General features: G+C 39.8%; 1 protein-coding gene across 1 annotated transcript in view; it reads left to right on the top strand.

Moving 5' to 3' along the window:
• Window positions 1-359: 359 nt before the first annotated feature.
• LOC103614864 (N-deacetylase and N-sulfotransferase 3) overlaps window positions 360-12,095 on the top strand; it is a 106,142-nt gene continuing 94,406 nt past the window's right edge. Inside the window, exon 1 of the mRNA XM_008632903.2 lies at window positions 360-398. The gene's annotated coding sequence lies outside the window, so the exon portion shown is untranslated. The remainder of the gene's footprint in view (window positions 399-12,095) is intronic.

The following is a 12,095-nucleotide window of genomic DNA, read 5'->3' as shown; positions in this document are numbered from 1 at the left end:
GCTAACTTCTCCCTTGTTAATAGTAATGGTTGCATGAGTCTGTGCTGAATAATGGATTGAAGGTTTTCCCCACCAGCAGGCAGGCCAGTGGGCAATTATAATTTAAAAAGCAGGTTAGTAAAATTATATTTGGGGAGCTATAAAAGCAGTTTAAATGGAGCTTGAGCTGTCCTGAGATGCTTTATTAGGCAAAGGATGTTGACAGTAGCAGGACTTGATCTTCACTACGTGCCTGAAGCTTGGAAATTGTAGACTTTATAAAAATAATGTTTAACATCTGATTTATCTACAGAGCTGCGGGAAGACAAAGAAATAAGAATGTAATACTTTTTTTTATTTTCTTTTTATCAGCATCTTTCTGCCAAAAGGAAGATTGCTAACATTCCAGCTGAGAGAAGGTAAGAGAGGCAGAGCCAGTGATGCAAAATGGGATTGGTATGTAAGTGAAGGTTGGATTTTTGCACGCGCACACACGCACACACACGTACGGAATAACTGCAGAGGCAATCTCCTCTTTCAAGAATTCCTCACCGAAGTCATTGCCTGCCTGCCAGGGGAAAAGTGTCTCAAAAATTGATTGTAATTAGAGAGCTAAGTACAGAGCCAGTTCTCCTGACTCCCTTACATGTGCCCTTTCCCCTGACCCTGATAAACACAGCCTGGTGTGTTCATCCTCAAAAGGTGGAATCTCGCCAGGATAATGGGCACTTCAGACTGTTTATTGGAAGAACAGGGTTTCTGGGGAATGCACAGCTTTCAGATGGAGTAAGGCAGACTGGAAAATAAGAACAGATGAAAGCTTTAGTGAATCAAAGTGGAGGAAGACCTGGTTGTGCTGTTTAACATTTGATGTTAAAACATTTGATGTGGCTGAGATGTCAACTGGCTTTTGTTTCTTTGCATAATCTTTCATGCAAATAGGAATGTGTCAGCCCCTCTTTGAGGGGCTGGAGCTGTGCTTTGCTGAATTTTGCCCTTGGTGAAGTAAAATGTACAACTTAGGCTAGACAGTTGTTTGTTTGTTTGTTTGTTTGGGTTTTTATTTGTCATTGTGAATTCTGCATAAGCTCAGTCCTGTGGGAGCTGTTGTAGAAGGTGGTAATACTCTCAAAACATGACAGCTTTATCCATGATAACAAATACTACCTGAAACTGCTCCTGCAGAGTCCAGAGAAAGATGTGGGGGGTTTTGTTGAAAGACTAATACAGCAACCAAGATCATCAGCGAGGCTCTGTGAGCCCAATAAAATGGAAACACTGTGTAGTATTAGGACAACTTAAATTACTAAGGCTGGTTGGCATTCTATCCAAAACAAGTGAAGATTGATCTTTGGACACAAGCTGTGAGCTGTGTAAAATTGCCTCTGCTAAATATATGCTAATTGGCATACGAATGAGATTTTGTTAATCTTCTGCTTCAATAAGTAGGTAGAGAAAAGCTGGGAGTGAGTCCTCATTTCTGCCTTATAAGGAAAAAGGGTTGTTATCTTAATAATTTAAATTAGTAAATATGATGCAAATATGTGTTTGTAGATACAGCAAACAATTAGCAACCATCATTTGGTAACAATACACCAAAATATATGTTCCTGCTTTACTGAAGTACTTCTGAGGATTAAAATTGACAGAAACCCACCCAAATTGTACATTTAAGCTGTTAAATGCAGTTTTGTGTTCCCCTGGTTTCTTCAACCATATGGGAAAATTTTCCAAGAAATCCTGTATTCAGTTAGATGGGGTGTTTTGATGTCCTACTGAGGCATCAAATTCAAGCTGTGGAATAAAATTTGAAGCCAAAAAAGGGCTTCCTTCTGCTTTGTTTTTGACTCAATGCAGTATCGCATTTTTTAACTGCGGTAATATAAAGAGTAAATCATTGCATTTTTAAGGGCTTAATGGTGCTTCACACTGAGGACAAATCTTTGTGTCTTTAGGGTGCTGAGTACTGTAGCAGGTCATATTTATTAAATTTCAGAAGGAACACAACAATGCAGAACTTGAAACAAGCAGGATTTCAAAGTGTGTGTGTGTGTGTGGACATGAACTGTAATGAGCTGAGCTTTTGATTTTTCCAGGAAACAACAGGCTGAATTCTGGGGGGTGTTAGAGCCTGGATGATTTCTTTCCCTTTGGGCACTACTTTGCATTGGCTGGTGGTGGCTAACAAACCTGTTATTCTCAGGACCCATTCTGGTCTCTGCTTGTGGACCAGGCAGTAAGAAGTGTTATCAAAGGGATCAATCAGCTAAAGCAAAGTCTATAATATAAGGATCACTGACCTGAGAATTATAATTCTGTTTTACAGAGATATTCTGGGTTTATTTTACACTAAATGCAACTTAGTTGCCCTAATGATGAAATGGATAGTACTTCACACAACTTATACATTTTTTAGCGCACCTAAGGCAAAGTTCATTAATTATGTCACAAATCACCTTTGTGTAGCTTCAAAGACAGCATACATTATAAAAAATGTTTAATACATGAACATAGTGCTCTGTCTTATTAATACTGTGCTCAGTAAAAGGGAAATAATACATTCTAGAGTGCATATGGATGGATGGATTTACATCCAGTGTTATGTTTTTACACTAGTAAGCATCAAACCCACTCATCCCCTCATGGCAAATGCACTTCTCAAAGGAACTTCTTTTTCCTCTTACAGCAGCCAGAGCTGAGGAATGGCTCGTTAAGTGCCCAGCACGCACCATTAGGTAATGCAGGTAGCCCTTCATGCAAGCTTGGGTAATACTCAGACCCCTCACCTTGGCCTTCACTGCTGCCAAGAGAAAAAACATTGCCAAGCACGGCATTGAGCCTAAGGTAGTAAAATCTCTTTGCTTTCATGTCTTTCTAGTCTATATCAAATAACATTTTCATTTTCACTCAAACAGAATTACATTCTTTGGATATACCACCCTGTGCCATTATCTGTTTAGTAGAGAAGTTTGTGCCCTAGAGAAAAAACTTTCTTCAATAATACATATTTCCTGTCAGAAGTTTCCCACCCTGCAGGGCAGGTGAAGTGGTAAGACTCAGATCACACAAGGGATTGGCAGAGATGCTGAACCCTTCTCTGCATTCCCAGTGTGTGAAAAACAGAGCAGCACCTTTCATTCATCACAGGATGTGCCTGGTCCATCATAGCACACCACATTTTTCTTACTATGTAGGCTCAATCTTCTGAAAATGTGGGTATCTTTTATAAATTACCTGAATTCCTTCCTCTTCTTCCTTGTAAGGAATACAAGAAGTATCTCCTATGCTTCTTAGCAGTTTGCATTAGAAATAGAATAAATTCTGGTGTCTATGTTTTGTAATCCATCTGTTAAGATGTAGCATTTAACAGGGGAAAAATAATTTTAGTTCTGTTTTACTGTAACTTGCAATTTTTAATGTTATAAATGATGTCCAATTGAAAGCTGGAAGAATGTTTATTTGCTAGTTTGGAGCTGGTGTCTCTAGGAATACTGTGTAGGATCTGTATGCATGGCACCTGCATGAAGAGCATTGATGGATAAAGCTTTGTTAGTGACCCTCAGTATTTGTTAGTTTAGCATGAGCCAGGAGTGGCTCCTTGGCAGGCAGGTGGGCTGAGAGAGGAGCTAGGGATGGGCAGTGCTATGTGGGACTATTGGTAGGGCAGTGTGAGGGTCTTCTGTGAGGAGGCAACTCAGTCCCATCTCTTGGGACCCTCCCTGAGCAGAGCCTTGGTGTGGAAGTTCTGGTCTGCCTGTCTCTCCTGCATAACGAAAGAGCATATTTGAAAAAGGCAACAGGAATGAAACCAGGAAACAGCGTAAGCAGCACAGGGTAAAAGGCATTTGCAGGAATGAGAAGTAGCTGGATATGAAGCCCTCAAAAGGAATGTCACCCCTGTGAGCACAGTGTGCTTCCCAGATTGAACTGCCCTGCCTTGAAACAAACTTCACAAACAGAAATTGCAACATAATGAAAACAAACAACCAGAAAATGTTCAGGAAGTCAAAGGATAAATCTTTTGCCCAGGAAAAGTAGCTAATGAAATCAAATATTGTGAAAAACGCCTTGTAGAATATAGTTCAGAAAGATGAATAGAAAGGGCCTATTTTTTTTTTGTAAGGGTGTAAATAAAACAGTTTCTAAAGAACAGTTTTCTTGGTTCCTATTAAAATGTTCTGCAGCAGATTTGGGAACTGAGGAAATAAAAGAAATAGCAAACTGTTCCGTGTTTTCGTGTCCGAGAGAGAGGCTGTTCAGCAGTTATGTCATAGACTGTTCTTCAAAGCAACTTTGAGTTAGCAAGACAATGCTGACAAGTGGTTTTGTTGCTCTGTTTTCAGTGTGAAGTAGAATTCAGAGGGTTTTACACTCAGTTCCCCCAAAGAAATGCATCCCATCCTAAATGGAAATGTGGAATTAAACCTATGATGCTTATATCTGCGTTTTATTGTCCATCTGCGTATGCTCTGCTCTGGTACTGGGAGAGCAGCTCATGTCCGAAGGCTTATTCTCCAAGCAATTAATTATCCCTCATATTTGTGTAATTGTATTGTCCTACTTGTTGTAATTGAGCTACATATATTTGGCACTAGACTGCTCTATATACCTTTCACTCCCACGGGTGAGCTGTGTAACAAATTGGTGCAGCCCATTTGGAAGCCAGGGAAAGAAATGTGCATGGCTGGCTAATGGGTTCCATGATGTATGGGCAGCCCGTGCTGGGCTGCCTTACTGAGTTTCTTGGCTGCACAGAGCTCCTGATAAATGAGCAGCCTGGCCAAGAACGAGGGCAGACAGGAGATGCTAAATAAGTACTAACAGGCTACACAAAGTAGTATGCTCAGCAATGAGGGCTTTTTTCCATAATTCCAGATAGCAAACTGTGTTAGTCATGCTAATCTGATACAGTATTTGTGACTGCCTTGACATTGTCCATTTAAATATTCAGGAAGCTGCTTCTTTCACATCTGCATGTCCAAGTACATTGTGCTGGATTACCTCTAGTTAATTGAACACCATGTTGTCAACTGTAGTTAAAACAAATGTCATGGGCTACTCCATCGCTGAGTGACCTGCACTCATTATACAAAAACTGGCATTCATGAACAGCTCTTTCATGAGGTTGCCTTCAGTTTGTGAGTGACTGAGGGAAGAGTCACATCCCGGCAGCTGTTGCATTCTGGATCTGCTGAGGCACCTTTAGCATGTTGTGTTCATTCAGTTCAAGCAAACAAACCAATCCTCCTGCATCTGGATACAAGAAACTGCCATTTTACTTTGTGGTGACAGATCCTCAAGGCCAATATCACTTGTTTATATGGCAAAAGCGAGATCGATAAACTCACAGGGAATTCAGAGCTCACACATTGCATTTCCTAGGGAGGATTAGCTGAAAGGAAATGTCTGACAGCTCTGTGTCAGCTTTCACATTGCAGGCTGAAATATTCTTTCTTTCCCTTCACAGTCTGATGGAAATGAGAGATGTTAAACTGCTATTCACTTAAATCTTGGCCAGTCATTTAGAAAGAAGTGTTGTATCAACTCAGTAATTTTATCTGCCTGGAATATCCTAGACCTTTAGCAATTAGGAGCACATCAGCTTTTCCTGCCAATCAAGTCTAATCTTTAGTTCTACCATCTTTACCCCCAAACCTGCCAATGCATTTCTTAAGCTGGAACCCTGCTCAGGGTTCACAATGTAGATTGATATGAAAGGGCCAGAAACTTCCAGAAATGTTTTGTTCCTCTTTGCAGTTTGAATCTTCTTGATGAAGATTGTCCTTGTCAACTTCACCACACTGATAGGTATTTATTGTGCAGTTTTTACTGCTCCAGTGCTTACATGTTCAGGACAGATGTTCCAGGGAATGCAAGGAGAACCGAGAACTTTCCTAGAAGCCATGAGACAATAGAAATACTAAATTTAGCGTGAGGTCTTCCTGCTCTCTTTTCAAAATTCAGAATGATGAAAATCTAAAATTAATGAACTGCAGATGCAAAAAAAAAGGTTTTGGTTATATTTTGTTATATCACATGGATGAGTTTAGGGCTTTAAGATCTATTTCTAGGCCATAGCTGATGCTCTTCCACTCGTGAAAGTATATTCCCAAGTTGCACAGTCAGTGGCCTTGATCTACCAACATGTGTTTTCCTACCAGTTGCTGGCTTGGAACACTGTGTGCTTTGGCAGAAATAGCAGCCCTCCAGTATTTGAAATGGAACAGCAAGCATGAACCTGGATGTAACTTCCTCCCACAATGGGAATGACCCTTCCTTCCTCCAGATGTGCTTTTACAAATATTGAGTTGGAGTAAATTACTCCTTTTCACTCACAAATTCTAGTTGAAGCTGAGTCCTTCCTAGTTGAACAGGAAGAAGCCCTCATAGTAAGATGTAATCATTCTCTTTGTTTTGATGAAGATAATACCTCTTACCAGCACAAACACACCAAGCTTTGCTTTTAGGGAGGAGGATTTATTTTACTCATTTTGAAGTGGAAGCCGGTAGGTGGTAGACAGCCCTATCTTTTCTACAAATCTCTGCTGATGCTGTTTTTAAAAACAAAATGAATAAAGGTCCCTTAGGAGATGCAGAGTAAGACAACAAATATTTCCTATTTCTTTGCCTTTTTTTATTTAGTAACTGCTGATTTTAAAATCTGTCACATTGTGTTTATTTTGATGTGCAAGTTTCCACAGTGTCTTGCAAGTTCCTGTACAGGTAAAGGGAGAGAGAACAGGATTCCCTCACTGCAGGCTGGGCTGAATCTTTCTTCTTAAGGCAAAGTGCTTCTGCTGTGTACTGGGGTCACAGCAAGTGCCTGCATCTCCATCTGGCTGAAACAAAAGGGACCACTGTAAGCCAGAACCAGAAAGGATAAAGGGAACGTGCTGTCCCAGTATTTTCAAGCGTGAAAAGGACATTAAAAAGTACACCAAAAACTCTTACAATTTGGTTTGAGTGGAATTCCAGCCTGCCAAATGTAGGAATCACTTAAGATCGTCAGTTTAAAAGTAATGGTAATACTGGTACAAAGATAAACTTATTTCTGAAGAACTCCCAGGCTTTCTCTTTTTTTTTTTTTTTTTCCGCTTTAAGGACTTCCTTCATATTTTAGTAGTGAATAAATCTTGAATTAATTCTATCATAGATGATGGAAAAGCACTTTAGAACATGAAAGAATATTCCACATTCATTTGAAATTCCTCTTAGAAAATCAGTCACAGCATAATTTATCAGAAATATTAGATTATTTGCATTTTATCCAATTTTGATGAAGTTTTCCATTAATGTGTTTTCTCTGTTTATCCTGGAGATACCATTAAACTGCTAAAATTTTTTTTTTCTGGAAATTAGCCTCTCATGACTTCTTTCTTTTTTTTTTTTTCCCCTCTTTGGTGTGTTTATTTCATGTCCTTTTTCTAAACATCCCCAGACTTTCAGCCTGCTAACTTAGATATCTTTGGGCAAACCATTTGGCCTCTTTTTCAGTCATCTCCATCTGTTGAGGGGGGACAGTGCTTCCCCATCTCCCTAGGGCTGCATTTAAATGGACTGATGTTCATAAAATCCTTTCAATGCCTCCTGGCCAAAATTCTCCAAGGAAAATCATGGCACAAAGAGCTGTGGATACTGACTACACTTTGAAGAAATTGCAGGCAGCCTCTTTTTGTCTTCTCTCTGTTTACTTTGTTTTTCTGAAATGTTGATGCACTGAAAAGTCAAGCCAGGAAAAATAGGGGGGGGAAAAAAAAGCTTTTACTCCTATTTGACGCATTTTTGCTGTTGAATTAAAACTTCAGAGAAAATGAAAATAAGAACTTAGATGCTTTAGCTATCTGACCTTTTATCTTTGACTGAGTTCTCAAAAGCATTCGTGAAGTAGAGACATTTCATACATTCTTGTGACATGAGCCAAGTGCCACGTGAAAGGACAGGCTGTTCCCATAACACTGGGGTAGGAAGCCTTTACCTAAGTTAAAAGAAACACCTGAACACCCTGTGGCCATGTTATTCTGTAATTATCCGTTCTAGACAAATCACCCTTGCTTTGATAAATAAAAGTACATGGGGGATACCGGCTTCCCCGGAGAGGATCAAACAGAGAAAGGATTTAGAGATCACAAATGCTCGGGGCACACTGGAAATCCATTATTAAAAGATCCTCTGATACCAGAAGAATCTCAAACTACTGATACCAAAGAATTTTTATGTTAATTAGTGGGGAGCACTTGCAAAGGTGGGTTGTGCACTTTTGAACTGGTTCTGACTGACAGGTTCCCTTTTATACCGGGGCATAAAATAGAGAAAACCAGTCTGCCCTTGTATGACAAGCAAGTCACTTCTGAATTCCAAACCTTTTACTTTTGTTCTTGGGCTTAAACTCCTTGGGCTCAGTGCTAATTTTCATCTTTAGTTTCTGTGCTTTGCCTCCCCCATTTTCAGTAAGTGCCAAGTCTGTCACCACACTTCCTCTGATGTGCTCAGATGTGGAACACCTGTTCTGTGTACCAGCTGCTTATCCTTAATTTCTCCTTCCTCTTAAACACACTTGTACAATAAACTCTCCAAGAGTGATGCACTGAGAATGAGTCCGTAATGTGCATAAATATGTGTCTCTGTCAGTGAATGTTTTTCTGCACACTGCAATTCTAGTACTTAAGTTCCTTCTTTTGTGGTTATTTTTTGCTTTACACAATATCAGGTTTTGCTACCCTTGTTTGCAGAAACCCCCTGTAACATTATAATTAATGACTTTAATGTACAATTTTTAAAATCTGCTTTTTTGCACCTTGCTGTTCATCGTGTTATTATCTGCATTTTTCCAAAATGGCTCTCCATTTGTAGAGCACAAATCACTCGATGTATATATGAATTCAAAGGAACCAGTTAAAGATAGTTCCTCTTTATCAGCTATTAATAGACATCTCTGTAATGAAAGATGCTGTTGCTGTTTCATGCTGTGGATTGTAGCTGCCATGGCTGATCACTCGGACTGTGTGGTAGTTTCCTGGAAAAAGAAAAAAAAAAATAAGTGAAAGGTATTTAGTGCTGTGTTCTGCAATGCTGTGAACCTGGGAAGGTGTGGTGGGACACATTATATGTGAGATTTCTAATGCAGTGAAGCCAACAGATTGAATTTATCTTGCTATTACTGTTGTACGAATAACAACAATTACCCATTTTTCCTTTAATTAACTTTGTGATTTTGATAGATACGCTGCTTTTAGAAAGGCGCAGACTAAATCTCTGAATTCTGTCTTCTAAAAAATCATCCTCTCTGGGAAAAACTCTTCCAGAGGCCAAGGAAATACTTCATCTGGCAGGTTTTTTGAGTTGGTTTCCTTGTGTTCTTTTCTTAAGAAACTGGTCTCTAATGAGCAGATCTGATTTGAAGTTGCTTCAAGCTTGCACTGGGAAGAGAGAAATTTCTAAGCTCTGGGTCAAAGTTTGAAGGAATTTCCTTTTATCTACACAGAATCTTGTGTGTGATGATTTCCTTGTACTCTTTCAGAAGCCTGTTACAAGCTAACAGTGTCTAAAATAAGGACTGTAGGAATAGACTTGATAAGGATGGAGAAGCTGGAATTTTTGCCAATCTTGCATGTGAAAATACTTTTTCTTGTTATTTCTTTTCTGTGAAGCAGAGATTTCGAGGTGATGACAGTCTGGGGTTTTATGTGAGCTTTTTCATGGAGCTTACCTTTTCCTGCAGCTGGCTCTCAGCCATGCATCCTCTGGAGCATAGGAATGAGGCAGTAACAAGCAATGGGCAGTCAAAGTGTCCTCACCGATATAATTTATTTAAACACCAAGATATCAAACTGCTGCATTGAGATGATCATTGAATAGGCTGAGGACTTTGAAACATGGGAAGCCTGAATAAATAGCTAGTCGATTACTGACTGAAATGGGTGTTTAATTTAGGAGTAATAAAATAATTTAAAACCCAGGTGAGGTCTTACTAGCATAGATTTTATTATGCCTAACTCTTTCAAATAATCTGGTGGGTTTTTCAGCAGCCCCCAACCCCTCTCTGCTTCCTCTGGGTTCCCACAGCATGTGTCTCATGTTAGAGCATGGCACTCAATTGCTGAGCACTTGAGTAGAAATGCTGCTGCTGACTTTTATTTTAGAATAAAGCCAAATATTATTGGTGCTTCTCATCATCCTTAGTTCATTTGTTGAAGTGAGCAATGTAAAGCTCTCCTTCACCACTGACATGAGCTTTCCACTTTCTGTTTCTTTCAACTGATTTTGGTGAACTCCGCCATCTAGATTATGTACAACCCCAGCAACAAAGATTCATTTGGGCAAACATAGTTTATTTTACTTCACTGACAAAGAATATCTTTGAAAATAAAAGTGGTATCTAGGCTGTTAGGTTTTTTCTTTTTTTTTTCCTCTATTCCTTCTTTTTTCTTTTTTTTTCTGTATTTTTTTCCTTTTTCTTTCTCCAGAAGAGACGTAGTAAGCTTTTAAAAAGTATATCTGTGAGCACAATAAGTCACACACTTTTGTTTTATGTTTGCTAAGGAAAAGGTTTATCAGAATGTTTTGTTGATCTCTGTAGATTCATTTTGTGGAGAAAGGCTGCCAAAATGTCAGTCAAAGCTTAAGGCAAAGCCTACAGCAATCCTGATGTATTAAAACAGGAAAAAAAAAAAAAAAGGACTGTGATGGAAACCCTGATTGATTGAATTACTAGAAAGACTTTTTTTTTTGTTCATATTGTTGTGAGATATTGTTGTGCTGGATCTGGCCTAAGAGTCTTACTTGTGGTGTCAGTGCTGAGAGAGGACTATTTGTAAATTGTGCCAGTACCAGGGTTCATTTGGGATGTTCACCACTGTTCCCAGTTGCTGACATGCAAGGGCATCGAAAGGAAGTGTTGCTCATCTCTTGGGGCTGATGTTTGAGAAATCTGTGGTGCTCTGTTCCCCTTAAGGGTAGGATGTCCCAGTGGTACAGTTAATTTTTGTTGGTGGCATGACTGCACCTACTTTCCTTTTGGAAGGATAGTTGGGATGTGTTATTTATGTCAGGCCCTGTATCAAACCCATGGGCCTCCTCCAGCCCTAGAATTTATGCCGAGCTGTAGGGGAAGAAAGTGTGTATGATGGATGTGCTTGTTCACTCGGCTGCTCTTGCAGCTTCTCTTTTTTTGTGACACTTGGTTCACCAAGACCTCGTTATCTTGTGTTGCTGAGACATGCAGCCAGTCCCTTGTTTAAGATAACTTAGGCTGCCTCAGACAGCTCGGAGGGAGCAGGGAGTGGAGACCATGGCTTTTGGAGCATAATTACAAGTTCTTGTCCAATTCACTTTGTCACAGTGTCCACCGGAAGGAACACACTGGCTCCACTGTGATGTGCCTGTGATCTGTTGATTGATATCTTCTCCCCGAGTCAGAAACAGAATCCCCTGATGTTTAGCTTTAGTTGAAGGGGTGTGAAAAATTGATGGCACCGGCAAAATCAAGGCTCTAGTGAAAATCGCTGGTTTCCAGCAAGCATTTGTTAGTGTTTTCTTTTTCACAAATCAAAAACTTTCCGAGATAATGAGAACTGAATTATATATCTTATGAACTTTTCCATGGCACATGCTAATTGTTTTCTTATCAACTCTGCAAATAATTAGCATGCTAGTAGCCTCTGAATATTTGTGTTAACCACTAGCAGACCACCACTAGTCTCTCTCCCTAGACTGGTAAACAAAGGCAAAAAAAGTGATTTTCTTACTATTTATACCAGTTTTTAAGTGGAAGAGGTTAACTTCTGATTTAGAATTGAGTTCAATCCTTTCAGCTTCAAGGGAGACCAGGTTACATGTGTGTTAAGGCAGAGATTCATCCGTTAAAACCTGAGTAAGGATCTGTGCAGCTAGGTCCCTAATTACCCAGCTGATTATTGACCCTGTCATTTAGCAGTCCCAAGCCTGGATGGCCATTCTGTCTTTGGCCTCCCTGGGCTCCCAGTATTCCTTGCTTGCCTGCTTTTTTTCTACTGCAGTCCAAGCAAAGCCAGAAATCATTGCTCGTGCCTCTTTTCTCAGAGCCCTCATTCACAGGAGGAGGATGCACTTACTGATATCCGGCAGCTGTCTTCCTGCTG

Source organism: Corvus brachyrhynchos, unplaced genomic scaffold (genome assembly GCF_000691975.1).
Source record: "Corvus brachyrhynchos isolate BGI_N302 unplaced genomic scaffold, ASM69197v1 scaffold20, whole genome shotgun sequence".
NCBI classification, from domain to species: domain Eukaryota; kingdom Metazoa; phylum Chordata; class Aves; order Passeriformes; family Corvidae; genus Corvus; species Corvus brachyrhynchos.
This window is presented reverse-complemented; position numbering and strand designations above follow the sequence as displayed.